Here is a 25,969-nt window from a genome sequence, read left to right on the forward strand (position 1 = left end):
ACTTGAGGGTTTTAACATGGTCGCGCAATTTCAAGCATTGGTGGTTCAGTGGTAGAATACTCGCCTGCCACGCGGGTGACCCGGGTTCGATTCCCGGCCAATGCAATGCTTTTAGTTTAATTTTTTCAAAAACAATTTATTTTTTCCAACTCGAGGGTTTTAACATGGTCGCGCAATTTCAAGCATTGGTGGTTCAGTGGTAAAATACTCGCCTGCCACGCGGGTGACCCGGGCTCGATTCCCGGCCAATGCAATGCTTTTAGTTTAATTTTTTCAAAAACATTTTATTTTTTTTCCAACTCGAGGGTTTTAACATGGTCGCTCGATATCAAGCATTGGTGGTTCAGTGGTAGAATACTCGCCTGCCACGCGGGTGACCCGGGTTCGATTCCCGGCCAATGCAATGCTTTTAGTTTAATTTTTTCAAAAACAATTTATTTTTTCCAACTCGAGGGTTTTAACATGGTCGCGCAATTTCAAGCATTGGTGGTTCAGTGGTAGAATACTCGCCTGCCACGCGGGTGACCCGGGTTCGATTCCCGGCCAATGCAATGCTTTTAGTTTAATTTTTTCAAAAACATTTTATTTTTTTTCCAACTCGAGGGTTTTAACATGGTCGCGCAATTTCAAGCATTGGTGGTTCAGTGGTAGAATACTCGCCTGCCACGCGGGTGACCCGGGTTCGATTCCCGGCCAATGCAATGCTTTTAGTTTAATTTTTTCAAAAACATTTTATTTTTTTCCAACTCGAGGGTTTTAACATGGTCGCGCGATTGCAAGCATTGGTGGTTCAGTGGTAGAATACTCGCCTGCCACGCGGGTGACCCGGGTTCGATTCCCGGCCAATGCAATGCTTTTAGTTTAATTTTTTCAAAAACAATTTATTTTTTCAAACTCGAGGGTTTTAACATGGTCGCGCAATTTCATGCATTGGTGGTTCAGTGGTAGAATACTCGCCTGCCACGCGGGTGACCCGGGTTCGATTCCCGGCCAATGCAATGCTTTTAGTTTAATTTTTTCAAAAACAATTTATTTTTTCCAACTCGAGGGTTTTAACATGGTCGCTCATATTCAAGCATTGGTGGTTCAGTGGTAGAATACTCGCCTGCCACGCGGGTGACCCGGGTTCGTTTCCCGGCCAATGCAATGCTTTTAGTTTAATTTTTTCAAAAACATTTTATTTTTTTTCCAACTCGAGGGTTTTAACATGGTCGCGCAATTTCAAGCATTGGTGGTTCAGTGGTAGAATACTCGCCTGCCACGCGGGTGACCCGGGTTCGATTCCCGGCCAATGCAATGCTTTTAGTTTAATTTTTTCAAAAACATTTTATTTATTTTCCAACTCGAGGGTTTTAACATGGTCGCTCGTTATCAAGCATTGGTGGTTCAGTGGTAGAATACTCGCCTGCCACGCGGGTGACCCGGGTTCGATTCCCGGCCAATGCAATGCTTTTAGTTTAATTTTTTCAAAAACATTTTATTTTTTTTCCAACTCGAGGGTTTTAACATGGTCGCTCGATTTCAAGCATTGGTGGTTCAGTGGTAGAATACTCGCCTGCCACGCGGGTGACCCGGGTTCGATTCCCGGCCAATGCAATGCTTTTAGTTTAATTTTTTCAAAAACAATTTATTTTTTCCCACTCGAGGGTTTTAACATCATCGCGCAATTTCATGCATTGGTGGTTCAGTGGTAGAATACTCGCCTGCCACGCGGGTGACCCGGGTTCGATTCCCGGCCAATGCAATGCTTTTAGTTTAATTTTTTCAAAAACATTTTATTTTTTTTCCAACTCGAGGGTTTTAACATGGTCGCTCGATATCAAGCATTGGTGGTTCAGTGGTAGAATACTCGCCTGCCACGCGGGTGACCCGGGTTCGATTCCGGGCCAATGCAATGCTTTTAGTTTAATTTTTTCAAAAACAATTTATTTTTTCAAACTCGAGGGTTTTAACATGGTCGCGCAATTTCATGCATTGGTGGTTCAGTGGTAGAATACTCGCCTGCCACGCGGGTGACCCGGGTTCGATTCCCGGCCAATGCAATGCTTTTAGTTTAATTTTTTCAAAAACAATTTATTTTTTCCAACTCGAGGGTTTTAACATGGTCGCTCATATTCAAGCATTGGTGGTTCAGTGGTAGAATACTCGCCTGCCACGCGGGTGACCCGGGTTCGATTCCCGGCCAATGCAATGGTTTTAGTTTAATTTTTTCAAAAACATTTTATTTTTTTTCCAACTCGAGGGTTTTAACATGGTCGCGCTATTTCAAGCATTGGTGGTTCAGTGGTAGAATACTCGCCTGCCACGCGGGTGACCCGGGTTCGATTCCCGGCCAATGCAATGCTTTTAGTTTAATTTTTTCAAAAACATTTTATTTTTTTTCCAACTCGAGGGTTTTAACATGGTCGCTCGATATCAAGCATTGGTGGTTCAGTGGTAGAATACTCGCCTGCCACGCGGGTGACCCGGGTTCGATTCCCGGCCAATGCAATGCTTTTAGTTTAATTTTTTCAAAAACATTTTATTTTTTTTCCAACTCGAGGGTTTTAACATGGTCGCTCGATTTCAAGCATTGGTGGTTCAGTGGTAGAATACTCGCCTGCCACGCGGGTGACCCGGGTTCGATTCCCGGCCAATGCAATGCTTTTAGTTTAATTTTTTCAAAAACAATTTATTTTTTCCCACTCGAGGGTTTTAACATCATCGCGCAATTTCATGCATTGGTGGTTCAGTGGTAGAATACTCGCCTGCCACGCGGGTGACCCGGGTTCGATTCCCGGCCAATGCAATGCTTTTAGTTTAATTTTTTCAAAAACATTTTATTTTTTTTCCAACTCGAGGGTTTTAACATGGTCGCTCGATATCAAGCATTGGTGGTTCAGTGGTAGGATACTCGCCTGCCACGCGGGTGACCCGGGTTCGATTCCGGGCCAATGCAATGCTTTTAGTTTAATTTTTTCAAAAACAATTTATTTTTTCAAACTCGAGGGTTTTAACATGGTCGCGCAATTTCATGCATTGGTGGTTCAGTGGTAGAATACTCGCCTGCCACGCGGGTGACCCGGGTTCGATTCCCGGCCAATGCAATGCTTTTAGTTTAATTTTTTCAAAAACAATTTATTTTTTCCAACTCGAGGGTTTTAACATGGTCGCGCAATTTCAAGCATTGGTGGTTCAGTGGTAGAATACTCGCCTGCCACGCGGGTGACCCGGGTTCGATTCCCGGCCAATGCAATGCTTTTAGTTTAATTTTTTCAAAAACATTTTATTTTTTTTCCAACTTGAGGGTTTTAACATGGTCGCGCAATTTCAAGCATTGGTGGTTCAGTGGTAGAATACTCGCCTGCCACGCGGGTGACCCGGGTTCGATTCCCGGCCAATGCAATGCTTTTAGTTTAATTTTTTCAAAAACAATTTATTTTTTCCAACTCGAGAGTTTTAACATGGTCGCGCAATTTCAAGCATTGGTGGTTCAGTGGTAGAATACTCGCCTGCCACGCGGGTGACCCGGGTTCGATTCCCGGCCAATGCAATGCTTTTAGTTTAATTTTTTCAAAAACATTTTATTTTTTCCCACTCGAGGGTTTTAACATCATCGCGCAATTTCAAGCATTGGTGGTTCAGTGGTAGAATACTCGCCTGCCACGCGGGTGACCCGGGTTCGATTCCCGGCCAATGCAATGCTTTTATTTTAATTTTTTAAAAACAATTTATTTTTTCCAACTCAAGCGTTTTCGTATGGTCGCGCATTTTCAAGCATTGGTGGTTCAGTGGTAGATTACTCGCCTGCGACGAGGGTGACCTGGGTTCGATTGGAAGAAACTTGTATTTTAACCTTGACCACAGTCATCAACTTATCTGCTTTCGAGTAGAATTGTCAAATCAAAATAGCATTTGCGATAAGAACGTGGCAGAAGCCATTGTGTGTCGGTGCTTTGCTCTCCCCATTTTGAACGAAGAGGGAAAAGAATCCGAAAAAGGATTATAGAAGTTATTATTTCGAAATAAAGACCAGCATCCGTGCGTTGGGCCGGCAGAGGTCCTTCTGACGAACAAGAAAAGCGGATTCGTGATCGGGAGATTCACTTTTAAGATAAACTGCCACGTTTTTTCATATTATAAAAAGACTGCTTAAGACCCGCAATAAACATGAAGCTTCTCTCGCATTTGCACCAAGTATTTTCAAAAATGTAGGAATATATCAGCGCTGTAAGAACGACCAAGATTTAAACAATTTTACAGTGATTAAAATGCTAAAATAGTAATACCATAAGTAACATAATAACAATAAGTATGACACTTCCTATTGCTTTAATGCTAATTTTCTAACCGAACCTTTTTTCGGCACTAATACTCTCTTCAAGCTGTGACTTGGACTCGCGACTCACCGTTTTGGATGACTACGTTTTGATATAAATTTAAGCCTAATATCGGAGAGCACGTTCTGGAGTCGCTAGGGTCTTCGGCTTGGTTTTGAAGCTCGCGTGCGAATCACGCGTGATAAAAAAAAATGAGCTCGTGACGCCGAGAAGAACGTTTTTAATTTTTATCATTTTAGCCTAATATTCCGCCTATCTATCGGAAACCAGATATTTCGGCTTAGTGGAAGTCTCGCATATTTTAGACACTAGAGGGCTCCGTGCTGAGAAAACATCTTGATTACGCAATGACTATGAAAATCAGATTGGTTGTAAATCTCGTTAATTGTCGTACTTATTGGTTTTATGTTACTTATGGTAATATTTAAGTCCAAATTGTAAATTAATTATCCAAAAACCAAAGTCATAAAATTACGGGAAGTGGTTAATTTTATTGTATGGGGTAAATTTTTATCTTATAAGCTAATAATAATAATAATAATAATAATCAGCTAAGCTAATCCCCGAGGATACAACACAGACTTAAAGGGAATATAACCTCAAATCGTTTTTTATGTTTTTTATGCTTTATTATGTAAACCATTTTGTCTGGAAGTCACTAAACAGCGCCAAAAATATCTAAAGTCATAGGAGGGAGCGGGAAATGGTCGAAGGTTTGTGTTCCACACCTAAAACCTGGGGTTATATTCCCTTTAAGTCAACTAGTAACTTGAGAAGCCAATTCAGTTTTCAGTTCCGTTGATTTCTAACCCGACCAAAGTTTTGCAGCGGCATTACATTAACTAATTTGGAATTAACTTCCTTTTGTAGAAACTTTTGAGAGGGGCATTATTATCCCCTCATCGGTTCGCATCTGAAATATATAAAGGCTTCTACATACGTCGACATTCGCCGTGATTGTATACGTTTTATATTAGTATCGCAACTTCTGCAATATTCGTAAAGAAAAATCAATAAGAGGATGAAGCAAAGTTTCTATTCTCCTCTTCGTTGATGGAGCGAGAAAGAAAACGGAGCCAGTGATGGTGTCGGATAAGATAGAGCGCCGTTATTTCCTTCGTATAAAAAACACCAGCTCCAGTAAAAAAGGGTAGCTGGGAGTTGGAAAAGGTTCCACCACCCCCAAAAAAATCGAGATATGTATCGCCTCTACTCCTTATTCCGCGATTTCTCGATTAGAAACTATAATTACGTCACGATATTGGAGAGTCGGTTGGCCCGTTTTTGACGGATAGTGGCGTGAAACAACGATTCTATTGACAGGAAAATAGCCGAGAATAACAGATTAACACCCCAAGTTTATTTAAACAAAATATACGTCACGAGTGCATGGTTTGCACGTATAAGTAATTTATATTGACTCCTTTTGAACTCTGTGGTTTGGTTTGATTGTATTTGCTTTATTAACTACATTTACAAAATTTAATTTGAACCATGACTGGCTACTCTGATTTCATGATTCTTTGTAGCACTAGCCAGCATACTTTCTGTTCACCTGGTTACCGCGATATAAATACCAATTCTTTCTTTAGAATAAACGTCGATTTTTTGCATATAGACAAGGTAGCGTACGCGTAGAAAATATATCTAAAATTAAAGTGATAAATGGTGTGATTACACAATCAACGAAGTAACGTTTCTTAGTGTATACAAAGAGTTTGTTTAAGAAAGCATGGATAGTAGATTTTAGAGGATCGGTAAAAAACCTGGTTTATAGCCCCCGTAAACCAATCACACTAAGGGAGTCGTCCAAGGTTATTTGAAAAATACAAGTATCGCTAAGAGTGGACGATACTGTTCGAAAAAAGAAAAAAGATAAACACGAAGTACATTTTTACGCCAAAAGGTATTTTTTCATATTTTTATAGATTAAATAGGATATACTAAATATTAGTTGATAGTTTTTATTGAATTAAGAAACCAAAATTAAAAACTACTAAAATATAAAGCGCAAAAAATTGCGTAACAATATCAACCGCGTTAGATTGCCATTTTGAAATTTTAAGATCACGTGGTACAAACGACCTTGCAAGACTCCCTCGGAGTCTCTCGAGCTGATTGATACGCGGGGAGAAATAAAATGCACTGTGGAAGGATATCGAAAATATGTCCTCTTAATTTACTGTCCATGAAGAAAGTAACCGTTTAATGAATAAGGTTTCACACTTATTTAAAATCTGGTCATATTCAAAATGGAGAAGCTCTCTAGTAGAATCCTGTAGGATAGAAAGATAGTTGGCTGCATGACACATGTGATAAGCAGGCAGCAAACTTCCAAGTAAAAGGCAGAGTAAACGGAACAAGTTTCCAGTTGGCCGTTATATTATTTTGAATTAAAATTTAAAGTTAGGAAACTAATTTTAAAAATTAACACTATCCCCAGATGGCGAAAGCGCTATCGTTATAATATTACAAAATATTAATCATAAATATACAGGGTGTTTTTCAAGGTTATGCAAAAAAATTGAAGGAGTTGTAGGGGGGTGAGTTGAGAAGTATGCCTGTTTTTCCCCCATTTTCCTACGATGAGTGAAAGGAGCGGCAGAGAGCTTCAAAGTGTGGCCTACTAGGCCCTAGAAGTAGGCTGCAACAAGCGCAACACCAAGCAGCAGGGACTTTAAATACTGTTTAAGTTTACTTTTTTACGCTGGTAACCTCGATTTGTTTACAAGGCCTCTTTTACCTATCACACGAACCCAAACCTTAATGTTCGCATTTCCATGCTGCTTGGTTTTGCGCTTGTTGCGGCCTACTTCCCGGGGCTAGTAGGCCACACTTTGAAGCTCTCTGGCGCTCTTTTCACTCATCGTAGGAAAATAGGGAAAAACAGGCTTACTTCTCAACTCAACCCCTACAACCTTTTGAAACACCCTGTATAGTCAAATCGTTTTATATAAAGTAAAATTAATATGTATATTTTAAACAGTACTAAACAGTATTACATTTCGGATACATTTTTAAATTTATTCGGGCAAACGAAATTTGCAATTAAACGGCGATAATTAGAAATGCCAAGAATCCGGTAGTGGCTTGAAATATGTCAATGTTATATTATTCGGCGTAAAAGCGTGTCTGTTCACCATTAGGTTAAAGGTGGCAAAGTGACAAACTAGACGCGTAACGACCACTCCCTGGTAACCGCCTGGTGCCTCAGTAACCTACTACGAGTAATTGAAGTCGCATGCCGAAAAACCACCATTCTTATTATACGATGCAAAGTAGTCTTGGGCGCGTTCATGTATTCATTTTCGCAGATGGCTAGCGATCGGAGTCGTGCGTTTCCAACTTATCGCCTTCGTGAATTTGCAAACTCGTCACTCGCGCAGCTGAGATCTGGCCGATGGTCTTCGGAATTTTGGATGGCGAACCCACGCGAGGTGACCATCCGAATGATCCCAGCTGATGGACACCTGTGGAGAGATCGGGCCACCCTTAGAACCTACAGCGCCGATTGGTCAACCGCGCCAAGTTCGCCAACTCAGACGCGGCAAACAGCTGCTTTTGGAATAATTAACTAGGTAGTATCAATTTGCAAGAGCGACTCGAATATTTTCCCCCATTAGCATAAAAACAGGGTGATTCTTTCGCGCAAGGTGCCCAAATAATTTCTTCGGAGCTTCGAATGAAGTTTCACCGCTTTGCAGAAACCTATACTTCTGACGCATCTGCCGAAAATTTGATTATCCGTATTATTTAAAATACAAGCGCGCTTCCTATAGTATCAAGATTTCAACCTTTAAAGGTTAATTCAAAATAAGTACTGTGAACTAATTTATTTAAAAAAAAACCTTTAAGGTTAGGCAAGCATTTACGCCTTCTGAATTTTCAATGAAAGCTGCTTAAGCCATTGTTGACCAGAAAATAGAGGTCGACGTTTGAATAAGAAATTATACGATTGTTTATATTTATCCATAACCGAGAATTATTCAGAAATATTCGAAAAAAATGATTAATTTTGCATGTTAAATCGTATAATTTATTCGTATAAAACAAATAATACTAATTTTAATGATTAATTGAATTTTTTTGCGGTTAATTTATTTGTTCCGCCGACCTCTATACCAGAAACAGACCTGTTAAAAAACCACCTTAAATATAATCAATTTGACTTTTTAAGTTAAATGGAGCTTCTCAAGCTGGCCGCTACGTGGCTCTATTTAAATTACAAATAATTACACATTATTAAATGTTATTTTCTTAAACTTACATAATTTATGTTCTTAGAGATATAGTAAGTTTACGTTTGGTTGCGAGCCAGGTGGTGCATCGAGTCATTGCCCTTTCAAAGATTTTTATTGTGGGCAGATTATGTAAATGCCCTTCCAAATTTTTGTTGGCTCAAATTGACGAATTAAATAAAACAAAGGCTTATAGCGCTACCTAAGAGCAAAACTCAAGCGAGTAAAAAAATCATTTTGAGAAAAGATAATTTTTAGTTTTTATCTTTAATAATTGCAATAATAGTTATTAATTGAAATATACTAAAATGAAAGTTAAATCAACACAAATAATTAAGTAATGTGTCAGTCTAATGTAAAAACACAAAAGGATTTTTATTTAAATTTATTTCAAAAGTCACGTATATCGACTTGCTTGACTTTGATACTCAGGAAGTAAAATTTCACCCTGTACTGGAAACGTTCAGTTAACTTTACCAATTTGAAATAAAGATTGCTTTTTGTATAAAATTATGCCTGGAAGTAACAAAAAAATAGCCTATCTTAGTGTAAATTATCACTACTGCCATATGTAACATAATTATCATAAGTATACCTCTGTATAATATTTCCATTGAAAAAAATTCAATGAGACCTTGTTTCAAGCGGAACATACATTGAGCGGACCCAAAAATGCAAAAATGCTAAACTTGACATGGGCAAAGCCAGAAACGCGCGAGGAATTCTCCCGTGAACAAGGTTTCATTAATGAAAATGCATTTATGGTATACTTATGAGCACTTGATTATGTTACATATGCTACTGCGTATACTTACAGTGCAGTCGTCGTAATGGATGGCTGAACTTGTGGACCCCTACAAATATCGTAGGCCCTCAATGCATTGGCCTATTTTTGCCACTGAAATTTAGTAATTTTGTATATACTATTTGACCTCCATACTCGGGGGGGGGGGGGGGCAGGCTCGGGTCTTTGGGCAGAGGGGTATGGAGAATGTAGTTAAAGCCAAGACATAAATCTACTGTACATATAAGAAGGGATTGAGAAATTCGTTACGAGACAGGTAAACGCGTTAAATTAAAAATTTCGGTAGCAGCGATTCTCGTGAAAAGGGCCTCACCCCGATGAATGGGTTTAAGCGGAGACGATGGTCCTCCTGCGCTGGAAGCGTGGGCGCCCAGTTAATGCGCCGACACGCGCGAAATACAACCCGAGCCAAGAAAGATCGACACGCGCTTTCCTCGGCGGAGAACTCGGTCGGAGGCAGGAAGCAGGTGGTTCACTCTCTCTAATAGATACGAACGTACCGGGGAAACGGCCAGAGTTGAAAGGTCAAATTATTTCCTAAAAGGAGAAACGAACGTTCTTTCGATTCGCGTCACAATGTGGGCGCCGCCTTCTTGAACAAACCTTGCTCGCCAAAGCTACTATCAAGGCGGTTTTTTAGTTGCAAGTTTATTTTCTTTGCAATTTAATTTATTTTCCTTTATTTAATAGACTTTTCTATAAATTCCTAGCTAATCAGGCCAAACACTTTCACAAAGACCATATAGCGCTACTTCAGTAGGACTTGCAAACTTATCAATTCTTTGAGTTAAAAATGTTTGTTTGTTTGCTCATTCCGATTGGATTAGTATATTCTGAAGCATCACCCATAAAGTCGATTTTCAAAATATAGCTAAGGTCGCTTACGTGAAGATAGTATATTTCAAAATATAGTAAATCCATAACTGAACTATTTACAAAATCAATGATATTTAGTTAATTAACTATTTATTATGGATTGTATAAAACTATAACCGTTAAATGAGTAGGATTTTGATCAAAAATCCACTATTTATCCAGACAACTAGGCTGGCAGGTTTGGCAGATAATCCTATTTTGAGCCTACCGGGTTCATGAAAAATTGGGCCAAGCCTTCTGCCTCTCTATACACAAAAGTAAATAACAACATAAGTAGTATTTTATAGAATAGTCTATTAACTAGTCTACTTTCTTAATATATAATTTTATAAACGCAAATGCATGAATAATAAGGAAAAAATGACTTTGCTAGAGCTAGAGACGATTTGTATTTATTTGATTTTATTATTTTATAAATGTAGTTATATAAAAATATGCACCTTCACAGGCTCTCGCTAATTTTCCAAAAATTATTTCGGAAAAAATTGTGCAGACCGAATACAAAATATAGAAACTTTCCTACTGAGGAAAAATATGGTTTTATATAAATTAATAATGCTAAGCACGGTTTTTTTATGGTTAGATGAAATAATATTGGTGATATATTTTGAGCCTTGATGCAGTGTACGATTTAGTACGAAATCGGTACGCATTGAAAACCAACTGCCTCATACATGTTTCATTTTAAGGTCTTAAATGGACATAATCAATGGCAAACTACAATAATTTTAAAAGCTTATTTAATTTACAAGATGGCAATATTAATCGTTACTTATTAATTTGTTATTTTCTGGAAATATTATTTTCTATAAAAACATTATCGAGTAGAAATATTTGAGGTGGCTGACAGCTTTCGTATACAGGGTCTTTTTTTAGCTCGGAAAAGTGATTTTTTTTCAAAAACTATTTAAACTATTGATTTCAAATTTGGAAGGTCAATTTACTATACCGGGGACATTAGTTTGAGAAATTTCAGCGGTTTTGGTAATGTTTTTCACCAATTTAAAAAAAAAATTCCGTCATCGAAAACTATTAAAAATTGTTGACTCGGCTTAAAAAATTTACAAGTTCGTCAAGCCTATTACAATTATTACATTGTTGACGATAATTAAAAAGCGAACAAGTCTAATACAGACTTATTAGAGTTTTTACACGGTTTGTTTTTAAATTCAAATATTTTAATCAGATCAATTTTTACAAAATATGTTCAATAATACCACCATTGGCTGCAACGCAGGTTTGTGCGCGGACAATTAAATTCGCAAAAACGCTTTCTATATCATTTCTGGTGTGACGTCTCGGCAAGCACTGATTATTCTTATGATATATATATATATATATATATATACTGTTTACCTGCCCGTATAGAATGTGCACGACTTCCATATCTCTCGAAACGGCCGAAAAAGCGAGCAGGTGGAGAGCGGAGTATGATTATAACACTCGCTCTGATGCCAGAGAAGCTAATTGAACGGAGTGCTCCGGAACAGGTGCCACACCGGATTAGAACTCTGGAAATATCACGGGCAACTGCGCCCCGTAAAAGGCGCTATATGGTCCCCCTCCAGAGGATCGCTCCGTGCGTGCCTGGTACCGCTTACGCGCGCGTTTTTCGGGGTTCCGGAATTGGATTTGCTCGCCCTTACCTCACTTTTTGTTTTAAATAAGTTTACTCTCGAGAAAAAAAACACCTGATATTTACGGACCACGTTTACATATTTAAATAGTTCGATTTCGCCTTAAATTCGCCCAAAAACATCTGCAGTTCTCCAAATTTAAAGGAGTGGCGAGTACGAAGAACTAAGTAATCTTCTTTATTAGGTTATTGTATCGTAAGTCTATAATAAATTTACCGTTCATAAGTGTGACTCTCGCTTTATTTTAAAAGTAAAGTTACATCTGTTTCGAAACTCTGACCTGACGTATTCTATAACGATACGTTTAAATGCAGATAAAAAAACAATAGTTTATTTATATTTAGGGATAATGTCGAGGGGCAGGTCACTTCCATTTTGGGTGCGTCTTAATCATAGTAAAATGATTAAATCAGGGTAATCGTTATTAAATCAGGGTAATAAAGATTAAAAAATCGAATCACTTAGATTATAAAATCTAATCACGATTTAAACGAGATTTAATCATCCTAATCATGATCTAATCTTTTTAATCAGGATTTAATCATTTAAACGAGATTTAATCATTCTAATCATGATCTAATCTTTTTAATTAGAATTAATCATTTTAATTAGATTTAATCATTTTAATCACGATTTAATCAGTATAATCGGTCGAATCGAGAATTTATCATTAAAATCAAACTAAAGTACGATTTAATCATACTAATCACGATATAATTTTTTTAATCAGGATTTAATCATTTTAAACAGATTTAATCATTTTAATCAGATTTAATCATTTTAATCAGATTTAATCATTTTAATCAGATTTAATCATTTTAATCAGATTTAATCATTTTAATCAGATTTAATCATTTTAATCAGATTTAATCATTTTAATCAGATTTAATCATTTTAATCAGATTTAATCATTTTAATCAGATTTAATCATTTTAATCAGATTTAATCATTTTAATCAGATTTAATCATTTTAATCAGATTTAATCATTTAATCATGATTGCGAGCAACGTTAAAAATCGCTGCATCATTGTCCTTTCTTGTAAAGTAAAAAGTATTTTAAACGTACGTATCTACGCAGAAAATGTTTGATTTATTTTTTTCAAATAGTATTTTACGGAATTAAAGCAAAACCTATACAACAACAAAAAGTATATTAATTAATTTAATTAATACGTTGCTAAAATGTTAAGGGGAAGATCACTCCTCTTTCGGGTGCATACTTAATCGGATTTCATTAAATTTATTAAATCATGTTAATCGCGATAAAATGTTTAATCCAATTTAATTAATTTAATCTAGATTTAACCTTTTTAATCTTGATTTAATCACAAGTTGATCTGTTATATTACGATCTAATCTCTTAATCACGATTTAATCCACTTATTCGTGATTTAATCAGCCTAATCGTAATTTAATGGGCTTAATCGTAATTTAATCAGCTTAATCGTGATTTAATGGGCTTAATCGTAATTTAATCGGCTTTATCGTGATTTAATGGGCTTTATCGTGATTTAATGGGCTTAATCGTAATTTAATGGGCTTAATCGTAATTTAATGGGCTTAATCGTAATTTAATCAGCTTAATCGTGATTTAATGGGCTTAATCGTAATTTAATCGGCTTTATCGTGATTTAATGGGCTTTATCGTGATTTAATGGGCTTAATCGTAATTTAATGGGCTTAATCGTAATTTAATGGGCTTAATCGTGATTTAATCGGCTTAATCGTGATTTAATGGGCTTAATCGTGATTTAATGGGCTTAATCGTAATTTAATGAGCTTAATCGTGATTTAATCGGCTTAATCGTGATTTAATGGGCTTAATCGTGATTTAATGGGCTTAATCGTAATTTAATGGGCTTAATCGTAATTTAATGGGCTTAATCGTAATTTAATGGGCTTAATCGTGATTTAATGGGCTTAATCGTGATTTAATGGGCTTAATCGTGATTTAATGGGCTTAATCGTAATTTAATCAGCTTAATCGTGATTTAATGGTCTTAATCGTAATTTAATCGGCTTTATCGTGATTTAATGGGCTTTATCGTGATTTAATGGGCTTAATCGTAATTTAATGGGCTTTATCGTGATTTAATGGGCTTAATCGTAATTTAATAGGCTTAATCGTAATTTAATAGGCTTAATCGTAATTTAATGGGCTTAATCGTGATTTAATGGGCTTAATCGTGATTTAATCGGCTTAATCGTGATTTAATGGGCTTAATCGTAATTTAATCGGCTTAATCACAAACTTGACTTAATCTAGGTTTAATCCATTTAATCATCTTAATCATGATTTAATCTTGATTCAATCCATTTAATCATCTTAATCATGATTTAATCTTGATTAAACCCATTTAATCATCTTAATCATGATTTAATCTTGATTCAATCCATTTAATCATCTTAATCGTGATTTAATCTTGATTCAATCCATTTAATCATCTTAATCATGATTTAATCTTGATTCAATCCATTTAATCATCTTAATCATGATTTAATCTTGATTCAATCCATTCAATCATCTTAATCATGATTTAATCTTGATTCAATCCATTTAATCATCTTAATCATGATTTAATCTTGATTCAATCCATTTAATCATCTTATTCATGATTTAATCTTGATTCAATCCATTTAATCATCTTAATCATGATTTAATCTTGATTCAATCCATTTAATCATCTTAATCATGATACATTCCAAGTGTATACCTCGATAGTTTCCTGATTATATATATATATATATACATAATGTAAAAATAAGATAATTTACATTAATAAAGGTACTTATTATAAATATTATAATTCAGTTTCGTTTGATTATAAGGATGTATTAGAAAATTAATAGATTTAAATATTTGGTGCTATGCGTCTGTTCATCAAAACGTGTCGAACCAAAGCTTTTGGGAGGCCAACACGTTACGGACTCGGTATTACAATGAGTCACAAACAACGCGAATAAAAAGAATAGTCCATAATGAAGCTAAGCCCTAAACAAATTTGAAGAAATTGAAAAACTTACAAATAGCTCGTACCAATAGGTTTTGGAGCAAACCAAAAGACACGAATCTCGGACCAAATAGATCTTCGAGTGAAAAATAAAATGAAATGAAAAAGTCAGAAATTCCAACGGTAGACCGGTTTCGTCCTATTTGAGACGCATCAGTACCGTGCGGGAAATCTGGCTCGCAACTATTCGCGACCGAAAAGAGAAACATTAAAAATTGCAAAACGCGTTGCATAGCAACGGAAAGCCGAAATGGGGAAGAGTGGTGGATAATAATATTTACGAAATATTAAGTTAAGAGGAACCACTTATGAACTGCATTGCAAAGACTGATAAAAAACTCTTTGCAATGCAGTCTTAACTTTATATTACAATGTAATGCAAAATAACTTGGCTCTTTAGTACGGATAATAATGATTTAATATAAAAATTTCAAAGTAACCACCGATGTAACCAAGTTTGGGAACTTAACAAAATAACGAGAAAGTATGTAAGACGGAAGAATATCCATATAGGGTGGTGGTGACACGGAGAGCCGTCTCAGTATGGAGACAGAGTCGCGTTCGAGGTGCAAACTAACGCGTCCTCAAATCTAGGCAATGGTGTCACGGGCAGCTAGACAGGTAGGGGACAAACCACCATCAACGATCGCCCGAGGCACAATACACGTACACTTCAAATAAAACGTACCATTAAAATGTAAAAAATATCCACAGTAGCAAAATAACTTAGACGCAAAAAAGAAACATTTTAGAGAGGTTACGAATGCAAAACACCCATATTCTTAGCGCAACTACTTGTAACTCAATAAACGTTTTAGGCTTAAGTAATACACCATAAAAGCCTAATATCTCTGATATATCCTCTAACCTCTATTTAAATATATTCAAAAAGGAAATTGAATAAATATTCAGTAGGAGAACGATAAATCTTGTGTGGTCTCCTCGATTGTTTTTTTCAAAAGACCGATTTCATTTCGTTTAATTCGGTTAAATTACGACCTTTAAACCTTTATTATACAACTCTTTTAAAACTCTTAAAATAATAGTTTGTCCACCTTTCAGTAGAAGTCGCCAAGGAATATTATAACATCTCACTTATTTCCCTAATATGAAAATTATTGACAAATCGAACGTACAAGAGAAACGGCTTGAACGCAAAAAATTGGGTATCTTGGTATAATTCACCGTGAATAATAACGCCATCTGGTGCGTGCCATTGGGTGCGATCATTTTTAGAGAATTTCAATCGAGCAGAGGTGGCGGCACTGGATAGGCGCGGAAAAAAGCGTAACTAATTCGAAGGATTAATAATAGTTTCGTAAAAAATACCGCGGGCAGGTGTCCATTAAAGAATACGCGCAAGTTTCACCTGACATTATTATAATCGTAGCCTTGAAGATGGCCAAAGTTCTTTGAAAATTGACCATTATCCGGAATATCGGTGGAAGGCTGCGATCAAAGAGACGCGGCGAGTCGAAGGCGTTGAAACCAGCTAAGAGCCCCACCTAAGGTGCCCTCAGCCTGATATCAAATGCTAATTGTAACGCCGAACCGTAATTGAGCTATTTCGGCCGGAATGGGGAGGGAATATCCTCGTACGCGTACGCGGAGAAAGGGAAGAAATAACTATCAAAGCGTTATTGCATCGAATAACCGCAAAATGGCCGCGGGCGTTGCAGCGACGCGCGGGGTGGTCCTGGATCTCAAACGCGGAATAAAGGAATTTCAAGATTTATTTTTTTTCACAAAATGTTAACTCAAATTACAAGTATTTCGTGATCCGCGTTTATGGGTGTAAATATATATACACCGCTAATAAAAATCGACCGATCTCAACGTAACAATAATCAGTGGTGGGCCAAATGCACGAAATACAGCAGATGCTTCCAAAGCGGCTCAGCACCTGTAACTTCATTTCACCTGTGTTCTGCCATATTACAAGGAGATTTCGCTGAATACAATGTATATATGTATATTTTACAGTGTGTGTGTTTTCGATATTATGGGTGCAGGGTTAAGCCATGTTTAAAGACTGGGTATGAAAAATAGCTTATAATGGTTGGTCACGATGCGCCGCGGTGTAAAATAAGAGCTCGGGGGGACTTAGGACCACACCCAATGTTACGTATTATATTTGGCGGGGTGCACTTTGCATTATTTGGCGATTTTTACGGTGGATAGATATTTTGCGGTTACTGGGAGGTCTTCGTCGTTTTTTCAATAAACTGTCAACCGTATTTATATAACTGGTCATCTTGATCGTTAATTTTTGATCATTTTAAATAACATTTTAAAACATTTATTACCGTAATTAAAATAAAAACTATTCAACAATTACCGGTACACTATAAAATAAATTTTAATAAATATATTAAAATCGCGTTGCATGGTTTGGCATATTGGCGAGTATATGTTCCGTAAATTTTTAATTTAATTTCTACAGAAACTATACTTTCAATAAATTTCATAATTATAATAAAAAATCTAGAGTTTTTAATCTTGCAAAAAGTTAGCTAAAAATGGCCCGTCAAGAACTTATTGAAATTACTTCCATAATTAATGGTTTTATGAAATATCGTTTCATAAATTATTATTATTATTATTAAAATTATTATTCAAATGAAGGTTAATTTCATCTAAGGACACCAATCCGCTCATATATCAAAATCGCGCGGGCTAGAGAGCCCAATAATTATTCAAGTAACAAACGAAGCAGCTGTTACGAAGTTAATCACACATTTAAATATTAAAATTCACTTTTAGGGGGCCGGCGCTCGAGCGGCGTCAGCTCTTTGATGTAACGAAAAAAGATCATTATCATGATTGAAAGTTCTACCGCATTAGTTTAAAATTATTCACTTTTTAAGCGATACTGTGTAGCTACTTTAAGTTCTACATTGTCATTAAATGTTATATATGATATTTGCAGCTTGGGGATAGTCACGCTTGTCACATTGTGTCTTGGTTACATTGTACACCTTTACGTGAAACGCCAAAATAGTTGATGTCCAGATCGAATCTTTAAAAAGTCCTCATGAATCATATTAGGCACCAATTGAAATAGTTCTTTTTTTCAAACATTTTTTTTTGGGGTTGACGCTCGTGGCCACCGAAAATTAGGTCTGGTTTTGACTAGTGCCAAAACAACTTGACGGTCAGCGTCGACGCAAAAATTAGTATTAGGAATAATGGTGATTCCAGGCTTTACACAGTTTGTTTGCGTCGACGTTCACCGTTAAGGCCTTTTTGCTCTAGTGAAAACCAGGCTTTACTCAATTTTTCTGCGTCGACGTTCACCGTCCAGGCCTTTTTGCTTTAGTGAAAACCAGGCTTTACTCAATTTTTCTGCGTCGACGTTCACCGTCCAGGCCTTTTTGCTCTAGTGAAAACCAGGCTTTACTCAATTTTTCTGCGTCGACGTTCACCGTCCAGGCCTTTTTGCTCTAGTGAAAACCAGGCTTTACTCAATTTTTCTGCGTCGACGTTCACCGTCCAGGCCTTTTTGCTCTAGTGAAAACCAGGCTTTACTCAATTTTTCTGCGTCGACGTTCACCGTCCAGGCCTTTTTGCTCTAGTGAAAACCAGGCTTTACTCAATTTTTCTGCGTCGACGTTCACCGTCCAGGCCTTTTTGCTCTAGTGAAAACCAGGCTTTACTCAATTTTTCTGCGTCGACGTTCACCGTCCAGGCCTTTTTGCTCTAGTGAAAACCAGGCTTTACTCAATTTTTCTGCGTCGACGTTCACCGTCCAGGCCTTTTTGCTCTAGTGAAAACCAGGCTTTACTCAATTTTTCTGCGTCGACGTTCACCGTCCAGGCCTTTTTGCTCTAGTGAAAACCAGGCTTTACTCAATTTTTCTGCGTCGACGTTCACCGTCCAGGCCTTTTTGCTCTAGTGAAAACCAGGCTTTACTCAATTTTTCTGCGTCGACGTTCACCGTCCAGGCCTTTTTGCTCTAGTGAAAACCAGGCTTTACTCAATTTTTCTGCATCGACGTTCACCGTCCAGGCCTTTTTGCTCTAGTGAAAACCAGGCTGTACTCAATTTTTCTGCGTCGACGTTCACCGTCCAGGCCTTTTTGCTCTAGTGAAAACCAGGCTGTACTCAATTTTTCTGCGTCGACGTTCACCGTCCAGGCCTTTTTGCTCTAGTGAAAACCAGGCTGTACTCAATTTTTCTGCGTCGACGTTCACCGTCCAGGCCTTTTTGCTCTAGTGAAAACCAGGCTTTACTCAATTTTTCTGCGTCGACGTTCACCGTCCAGGCCTTTTTGCTCTAGTGAAAACCAGGCTTTACTCAATTTTTCTGCGTCGACGTTCACCGTCCAGGCCTTTTTGCTCTAGTGAAAACCAGGCTTTACTCAATTTTTCTGCGTCGACGTTCACCGTCCAGGCCTTTTTGCTCTAGTTAAAACCAGGCTGTACTCAATTTTTCTGCGTCGACGTTCACCGTCCAGGCCTTTTTGCTCTAGTGAAAACCAGGCTTTACTCAATTTTTCTGCGTCGACGTTCACCGTCCAGGCCTTTTTGCTCTAGTGAAAACCAGGCTGTACTCAATTTTTCTGCGTCGACGTTCACCGTCCAGGCCTTTTTGCTCTAGTGAAAACCAGGCTTTACTCAATTTTTCTGCGTCGACGTTCACCGTCCAGGCCTTTTTGCTCTAGTGAAAACCAGGCTTTACTCAATTTTTCTGCGTCGACGTTCACCGTCCAGGCCTTTTTGCTCTAGTTAAAACCAGGCTGTACTCAATTTTTCTGCGTCGACGTTCACCGTCCAGGCCTTTTTGCTCTAGTGAAAACCAGGCTTTACTCAATTTTTCTGCGTCGACGTTCACCGTCCAGGCCTTTTTGCTCTAGTTAAAACCAGGCTGTACTCAATTTTTCTGCGTCGACGTTCACCGTCCAGGCCTTTTTGCTCTAGTGAAAACCAGCCTTTAGTTTATAATTAGGCGTTTCTAGAATGATCACGCATTTTTGGTGTACCTCAGAGTCTCATACGTTATTTACCTTGTCGTCCAGTTTGACAGAAGCCTGATAATTTGCGTTATGTCTATATTCTTAATATTTTTTAAAGTAGCATATTTTGATCACTAGAGGCGCTTATCATTGATAAAGATTTTTACTCTGATTATGCTGAAGAGGGCGCCACACAACATTAGGCGGCTTTCAGGCTTCTATTCAATAACGGCGCGCGACGCAAGCTCGGTGTCAAGTGTTAACTATAGAACAGAGAGGAAAATTCTACATCACAACACGCGTAGGGAATATTTCGACTAGCTGATACACTTATGTAACATTATTATAGTTTCATAGGAGAGTTTCTGTTCACGTTAGATTATAGATCTAGCACCCACAACCATTTGTGAAAAAGTTTTTGAGATACGGTGCAACTTTTACTTTTAGCTCGATATCAGTCATTTTGAAATTTATAAAGGAATGGAATTAATTAAATTAACTAATCTTTTATGTATAACAATTTTTTAAACAATTTCTGTAAACAATTTTCTGAGAAAAAAGCGTCGAAACAAAATTCAATTTCCATGTTAAAGGGCCATACCGGTGTTTGAAAAATTATGGGTGAAAATCGAGTAACTCCTCCTCTTTCGTACTTCGTGATAGCAGATACGGTCAAACATATTCTGGAAAATATCCAAACCTATTTCCAGAGCTCACTTGGGAAACTTGTAAAAACAGTAAAACTAAAACGTAGGTCTAGCCCTGAAGAAATTTTAATAATTTGTTTAGCTTTGGTCAGATTAGTACTGCCAATTTCGGTTAACGATCTTACGCTTCATTTCGATAACAGCCGTTTCAATTTCAAGCGTGAACATCTCAATGCCAATTAAGGGCTTCAATGTCAGCGTCGACTGTTTCAAAATTAACAAAAAGGCAGTTAATATTTTCGACCCCTCACATTAAAATTATTTCGCCCCATCCACCCTATAAAAGCTACCGCATAAAGTAACAGATTTTACAATTATTATATAAATCCCCTAGTAGCCAGAATGAATACCAAAATTTCTAAATAGGAAATTAGTAGGTGTTTTCCCCGTCCAATTCTCAATAAACGAGTGCAAGTAATAACGTTTAACGTCATTAATTCAGCTAAATCATTATCAAACGATTAATTACAGCTTACAAATTTTTCGATGGAACAACGAATTATGTTGAAATCCAACCGGAAAGTTACATTTGAAATATACGTACGGTATAAATTAAAATGCAATTCTCCAAATGTAGGAAAACTTGCACCTGTGGCGAGGCGTGAATGCTTGTTAAAAAAAGTACGATAGACATAAATTTGGTCGAGTAAGAATGAGAAAATCGCCTTGAGAAAAGCAAAGACATTTGTCAAATTACGAAAAGCAGGGAAAAAAAAATAATATTTCGACAAAAAGTTATAATAAATTTGGAACGGATAATTTGGCTCTGTCGCTCGCGAGGTGCAAAAAATGGCAACCTTGTCACTGAGCGCTCTATTATATATTTATTCCGAGAACGAATAAAGATGGAGCTTTTCAATTCTGGGCGGAGGGGAAAAATCCTAATAAGAAAATGATAACAGATGGGTATCGGGAGGGTCGCATCCCAATTTCCGCGATAATTATACGACGGTTTGCAATTTTCTTTTTTAAAATCGGAAGGTCGCTCACTGATCGAATTAATAATCGCTCTTTTTTTAATTTATATGTGGCAAAGTCTTAAATCGCGTTTTACACACACGGATTGCGATTGCTTTTAACCGAAGATTAGACTTTTTGGCTTTCAATTTGCAGATTTAAGCCGGCGGCTACTTTGGCCCGTCTGACCACGGTGCCATCCATTTCAATTAAAACACGGTTTATATTCATCCATGTTCTTCGACTCAACCGTTCGCAGACGAGACGTGAAAAACAAGCATTTTTTTACAGTTAATATATTTCAATCGACAAGATGTAGCCAATAATATAAAAATTAAATGGTTTCAGATTCGAATTCCGTTATTTTTAAAGGTATTAAGAGATATTTTTTTCGATTTTTAAACGAACTTTTGACATTTTTTACTTATATTTTAATAAGATATTTTGACCTTTAAAACTTTTTTCTATTTCTCGATTTTGTTTCTGATTTCCCTGTGACACTAATTGTGCCACTTCTGTAAGATCTACATAATATTGTCGAACATATTTCGATTTCACACTATATTAAAATTCATTCAATCATTACACTCATATTGTTTTAAAAAATCTTATTTTAAAGTTTTTATAGGTATTGTATCTTTCTTTTAAGGTTAAAATTACGGTTTAAAAGGCAAAAACAACTTTTTCACTATCAGTGAAAAACTTTATTATACATAAACAAACGTCTAAAAAATTAATTTAGGATAAGCTTTATAATATTATATCTAATTTTACCATTAATGCTCTGATGTATTACCATTATAGTAGTCGTCCATAATAAAACTAATATTACCATTCAATTATATTACATTATATTAAATTATATTACATTATATTAAATTCTATTACATTATATTAAATTATATTACATTATATTAAATTATATTACATTATATTAAATTATATTACACTACATTCAATAATATTACATTATCTTCAATTATATTACATCATCTTCAATTATAATTCATTATCTTCAATTATATTACATCATCTTCAATTATAATTCATTATCTTCCATTATATTACACTACATTCAATTATATTACACTACATTCAATTAGATTACACTACATTCAATTATATTACACTACATTCAATTATATTACACTACATTCAATTAGATTACACTACATTCAATGATGTTATACATTATCTACAATTATGTTATACATTATCTTCAATTATGTTATACATTGTCTTCAATTAGATTACACTACATTCAATGATGTTATACATTATCTACAATTATGTTATACATTATCTTCAATTATGTTATACATTGTCTTCAATTATGTTATACATTGTCTTCAATTATGTTATACATTATCTACAATTATGTTATACATTATCTTCAATTATGTTATACATTGTCTTCAATTATTTTATACATTATCTTCAATTATGTTATACATTGTCTTCAATTATGTTATACATTATCTTCAATTATGTTATACATTATCTTCAATTATGTTATACATTATCTTCAATTATATTTCAGTAAATTCAACTTTGTTATACATTATCTTCAATTATATTACACTACATTAAATTATGTTACACATTATATTCAATTATTTTATAAATTATATTCAGTTATTTTATACATTATATTCAGTTATTTAATACATTATATTCAATTATTTTATACATTATATTCAGTTATTTTATACATTATATTCAATTATATTACATAATTTATATTACATTATATTAAATTATATTACATAATTTATATTACATTATATTAAATTATATTACATAATTTATATTACATTATATTCAATTATATTACATAATTTATATTACATTATATTCAATTATATTACATAATTTATATTACATTATATTCAATTATATTACATACTTTACATTTCATTATAAATCAATTATATTACATACTTTATATTACATTGTATTCAATTATTTTAATACTTTATATTACATTATATTCAACTATATAACATACATTATATTCAACTATAATAAATAATTTTTATTACATTAAATTATATTCCACTATATTACATTATTTATATTACATTTCTTATATTGCATTTTTGGTGTTTGCGTAATTAGTTTTACAAGAAATTACATTTATAATTACCTGAACTATATGTAAAACATCCGAGTGTTGTCATTCGTTACGACCGCAGAACCAAGGCAATAAAATTTAATCGCCCTAAAGACAGACAAACCAATCGAAGCGGTAAAAGCTGCTTAAGGCAGCCACCGCAGCTGAACCCAGTTTTGGTTGGTATCTTGTGGGAAACACGTTATCACGATCGACCATTTAATTTTTTAATGGGAAGAAAACAAGAATAAAAAGTGAGTTTAATATAATCGGGCTTCGATGTTGGCTATTTTATTGCCGACATAATTGAATCTACACTCGTGTTTATTATTTCAGCTAAACTGAAAACTTGCAATTATCGATTTTGACGCGCCGGCAATTACCGTATTTACGTTGAAGGATTGCATTTTGGGTCGGCTAATTTTCACACCCAGAACCAATCGCCGACAGAAATTTCATCGATTTGCTGAAACAGATTTATTAATTTATTTTTAAACATAACAATTTTAAAATGGAATTTTTCAACGTGTTTAAATTTTTCCTTTCTCGTAAGCGAATTTTCTTATTCACAGTCGCTTGTAGAAAAGGAATCAAATTTCAAAATCTTCGATTATTTTAATTAGTTACTAGAGAGGGCTGGAGATATGTCTAACATTGTAAAATGTTGATCAACAGGAGTTGCAAACCGATTTGCTTCGTCTGAATTGATAAATATTTCCACAACTTGTTGCACACACAAACGGTTTTGTTGGACCAGTTTTGAAGGTAGGTCGGTTTTTATGACCGAAGCTTAGCTCAAAATACTTTTGGTAGACATCCATTTGGTTACATTAACTCCATGATAATAATAAAATTAACTACCTTTATTGATATAAATGAATATATTCGTAGTAAGATTTTTTAATTTTATAATGCATTGATTTCTGATTTGAGTTCCATCTAAATTTATGATTTTTGTGATTTCGAAAAATTTTCCTTCAGAAAATTAAAAACTTATGTCTTATATTTAAAAGGGTTTAGGATTTTTTTTTTAATTTCGTGAAAAGTGTACGAGTTTGTTTAGAATGTAGTTACAACAAAACTGTTTTCTGCGTTAGAGTAAATTACTAGATAAGCCAAAACATTGAAATAACCTAAATAAAAATGCTACAATAGATAAGCCAAAGAGTTAACTTTACAAGACAAAATATACTAGAAATTTCCAAAACAAATTGGAAATCCTGAAATCTGAACGATTGTCCGTTCTAATCATCATAAAAATTGTCCGAAATCAGCATCTTTTCTAATCTCAAAAACAATTTCTGAAATCATCTTGCTATTCAGAAATCGGGTTTGACATCTCGAGATAAACTGTACAAACCATTCTATACTTACATTTTATTTTTCTCCAAATCAAAGAAATAAATGTTTTTGCAAATTATAAGAGGCAAAATTTGCCTTCCATAAAAACATTCTAAAATGAATTACATGATCGATTTAATATGCAAATTTTAATAATACGAGGATAAACGTGTTATTTTAAATATATCATCAATTGAAACATCATGTTTTAAACTCAGTACGCTTAAAAGAAATGGTTTCCATCTCATAGAAAGAAATTTTCAAAGCCAAAATAATCGAGCACGCGAGGTAAGAAATGACGTCGCGATGAAATGTATCCTAAGAGCGGATGAATAGAGTGAGAGCTTAAGAAGGAGGGTGCGTTGTGAAGCTGCAAGAGTAAAGTTGGTTAACGCGATTCGACGCTTCTGCGGAAAGAAAAATAACTATTAAATTTCAGAGATAAATTCCGCTCACGTACTCCATTTCTCTCTCGGCGAAACCAAGCCTGCACAGTCGAAAATTTAACCTTTAAAATTGGGTCTAGGCTCCCCTCCCCTCCCTCTTGGCCAGCGAATTTTACGGGCACCTGCGCCGGAATCATACAACTTAACGGCACGCTACGATAACACACCCGAACACACAGGCAGTTTCAACAACCCGGGCCAGGACCAAATCTGAACCTCCTCTGGCGTCCTACTCATGTGCCACCTTGATTTTAATTCGTTTGAACATGGACCAAGAATCTGAAGGGACTCACTGTTCACCCTTTAAAAAGCACGCGTGAATACTCGGAATAGGAAAATCACGGGTAATTTTAGTTCAATGTGGACAAACTTGGCGTCGCTAGAGTCGTTTTCTGACGTAGTTTCGTTGAGAAGCGTGATCGTTCACGTTCAATGTTGACAAAATGGCGCCGTTGTTGTCAGTTAAATGATTAGGCTTAGTAATTTTGGAAGGTTTTATTTTTGAAATTGGGCCTTCAAAGGTTTAAGTAATGGTATTTAACCATTGTTTTAAGTAAAAATAAC

At 35.7% G+C, this 25,969-nt stretch overlaps 25 non-coding genes across 25 annotated transcripts; all 25 read left to right on the forward strand.

Annotated features, from left to right (window-relative positions):
• Positions 1–34: 34 nt before the first annotated feature.
• TRNAG-GCC (transfer RNA glycine (anticodon GCC)) lies at positions 35–105 on the forward strand. Its single transcript has one exon. It is a non-coding gene; the product is annotated as a tRNA-Gly (tRNA).
• Positions 106–182: 77 nt separating this feature from the next.
• TRNAG-GCC (transfer RNA glycine (anticodon GCC)) lies at positions 183–253 on the forward strand. Its single transcript has one exon. It is a non-coding gene; the product is annotated as a tRNA-Gly (tRNA).
• Positions 254–332: 79 nt separating this feature from the next.
• On the forward strand, positions 333–403 carry TRNAG-GCC (transfer RNA glycine (anticodon GCC)). The gene has a single exon. It is a non-coding gene; the product is annotated as a tRNA-Gly (tRNA).
• Positions 404–480: 77 nt separating this feature from the next.
• Positions 481–551, forward strand: TRNAG-GCC (transfer RNA glycine (anticodon GCC)). Its single transcript has one exon. It is a non-coding gene; the product is annotated as a tRNA-Gly (tRNA).
• Positions 552–630: 79 nt separating this feature from the next.
• On the forward strand, positions 631–701 carry TRNAG-GCC (transfer RNA glycine (anticodon GCC)). The gene has a single exon. It is a non-coding gene; the product is annotated as a tRNA-Gly (tRNA).
• A 78-nt stretch (positions 702–779) lies between these two features.
• Positions 780–850, forward strand: TRNAG-GCC (transfer RNA glycine (anticodon GCC)). Its single transcript has one exon. It is a non-coding gene; the product is annotated as a tRNA-Gly (tRNA).
• Positions 851–927: 77 nt separating this feature from the next.
• On the forward strand, positions 928–998 carry TRNAG-GCC (transfer RNA glycine (anticodon GCC)). The gene has a single exon. It is a non-coding gene; the product is annotated as a tRNA-Gly (tRNA).
• A 77-nt stretch (positions 999–1,075) lies between these two features.
• TRNAG-GCC (transfer RNA glycine (anticodon GCC)) lies at positions 1,076–1,146 on the forward strand. The gene has a single exon. It is a non-coding gene; the product is annotated as a tRNA-Gly (tRNA).
• Positions 1,147–1,225: 79 nt separating this feature from the next.
• On the forward strand, positions 1,226–1,296 carry TRNAG-GCC (transfer RNA glycine (anticodon GCC)). The gene has a single exon. It is a non-coding gene; the product is annotated as a tRNA-Gly (tRNA).
• Positions 1,297–1,375: 79 nt separating this feature from the next.
• On the forward strand, positions 1,376–1,446 carry TRNAG-GCC (transfer RNA glycine (anticodon GCC)). The gene has a single exon. It is a non-coding gene; the product is annotated as a tRNA-Gly (tRNA).
• A 79-nt stretch (positions 1,447–1,525) lies between these two features.
• On the forward strand, positions 1,526–1,596 carry TRNAG-GCC (transfer RNA glycine (anticodon GCC)). The gene has a single exon. It is a non-coding gene; the product is annotated as a tRNA-Gly (tRNA).
• A 77-nt stretch (positions 1,597–1,673) lies between these two features.
• TRNAG-GCC (transfer RNA glycine (anticodon GCC)) lies at positions 1,674–1,744 on the forward strand. The gene has a single exon. It is a non-coding gene; the product is annotated as a tRNA-Gly (tRNA).
• Positions 1,745–1,823: 79 nt separating this feature from the next.
• TRNAG-GCC (transfer RNA glycine (anticodon GCC)) lies at positions 1,824–1,894 on the forward strand. Its single transcript has one exon. It is a non-coding gene; the product is annotated as a tRNA-Gly (tRNA).
• Positions 1,895–1,971: 77 nt separating this feature from the next.
• Positions 1,972–2,042, forward strand: TRNAG-GCC (transfer RNA glycine (anticodon GCC)). Its single transcript has one exon. It is a non-coding gene; the product is annotated as a tRNA-Gly (tRNA).
• Positions 2,043–2,119: 77 nt separating this feature from the next.
• On the forward strand, positions 2,120–2,190 carry TRNAG-GCC (transfer RNA glycine (anticodon GCC)). Its single transcript has one exon. It is a non-coding gene; the product is annotated as a tRNA-Gly (tRNA).
• Positions 2,191–2,269: 79 nt separating this feature from the next.
• TRNAG-GCC (transfer RNA glycine (anticodon GCC)) lies at positions 2,270–2,340 on the forward strand. Its single transcript has one exon. It is a non-coding gene; the product is annotated as a tRNA-Gly (tRNA).
• A 79-nt stretch (positions 2,341–2,419) lies between these two features.
• TRNAG-GCC (transfer RNA glycine (anticodon GCC)) lies at positions 2,420–2,490 on the forward strand. The gene has a single exon. It is a non-coding gene; the product is annotated as a tRNA-Gly (tRNA).
• A 79-nt stretch (positions 2,491–2,569) lies between these two features.
• TRNAG-GCC (transfer RNA glycine (anticodon GCC)) lies at positions 2,570–2,640 on the forward strand. The gene has a single exon. It is a non-coding gene; the product is annotated as a tRNA-Gly (tRNA).
• Positions 2,641–2,717: 77 nt separating this feature from the next.
• On the forward strand, positions 2,718–2,788 carry TRNAG-GCC (transfer RNA glycine (anticodon GCC)). Its single transcript has one exon. It is a non-coding gene; the product is annotated as a tRNA-Gly (tRNA).
• Positions 2,789–2,867: 79 nt separating this feature from the next.
• Positions 2,868–2,938, forward strand: TRNAG-GCC (transfer RNA glycine (anticodon GCC)). Its single transcript has one exon. It is a non-coding gene; the product is annotated as a tRNA-Gly (tRNA).
• A 77-nt stretch (positions 2,939–3,015) lies between these two features.
• On the forward strand, positions 3,016–3,086 carry TRNAG-GCC (transfer RNA glycine (anticodon GCC)). The gene has a single exon. It is a non-coding gene; the product is annotated as a tRNA-Gly (tRNA).
• Positions 3,087–3,163: 77 nt separating this feature from the next.
• TRNAG-GCC (transfer RNA glycine (anticodon GCC)) lies at positions 3,164–3,234 on the forward strand. The gene has a single exon. It is a non-coding gene; the product is annotated as a tRNA-Gly (tRNA).
• Positions 3,235–3,313: 79 nt separating this feature from the next.
• TRNAG-GCC (transfer RNA glycine (anticodon GCC)) lies at positions 3,314–3,384 on the forward strand. The gene has a single exon. It is a non-coding gene; the product is annotated as a tRNA-Gly (tRNA).
• Positions 3,385–3,461: 77 nt separating this feature from the next.
• Positions 3,462–3,532, forward strand: TRNAG-GCC (transfer RNA glycine (anticodon GCC)). The gene has a single exon. It is a non-coding gene; the product is annotated as a tRNA-Gly (tRNA).
• Positions 3,533–3,609: 77 nt separating this feature from the next.
• TRNAG-GCC (transfer RNA glycine (anticodon GCC)) lies at positions 3,610–3,680 on the forward strand. Its single transcript has one exon. It is a non-coding gene; the product is annotated as a tRNA-Gly (tRNA).
• Positions 3,681–25,969: the final 22,289 nt, after the last annotated feature.

Source organism: Leiobunum rupestre, chromosome 7 (assembly GCF_980474605.1).
Source record: "Leiobunum rupestre chromosome 7, qqLeiRupe1.1.hap1, whole genome shotgun sequence".
Taxonomy (NCBI): Eukaryota; Metazoa; Arthropoda; class Arachnida; order Opiliones; family Sclerosomatidae; genus Leiobunum; species Leiobunum rupestre.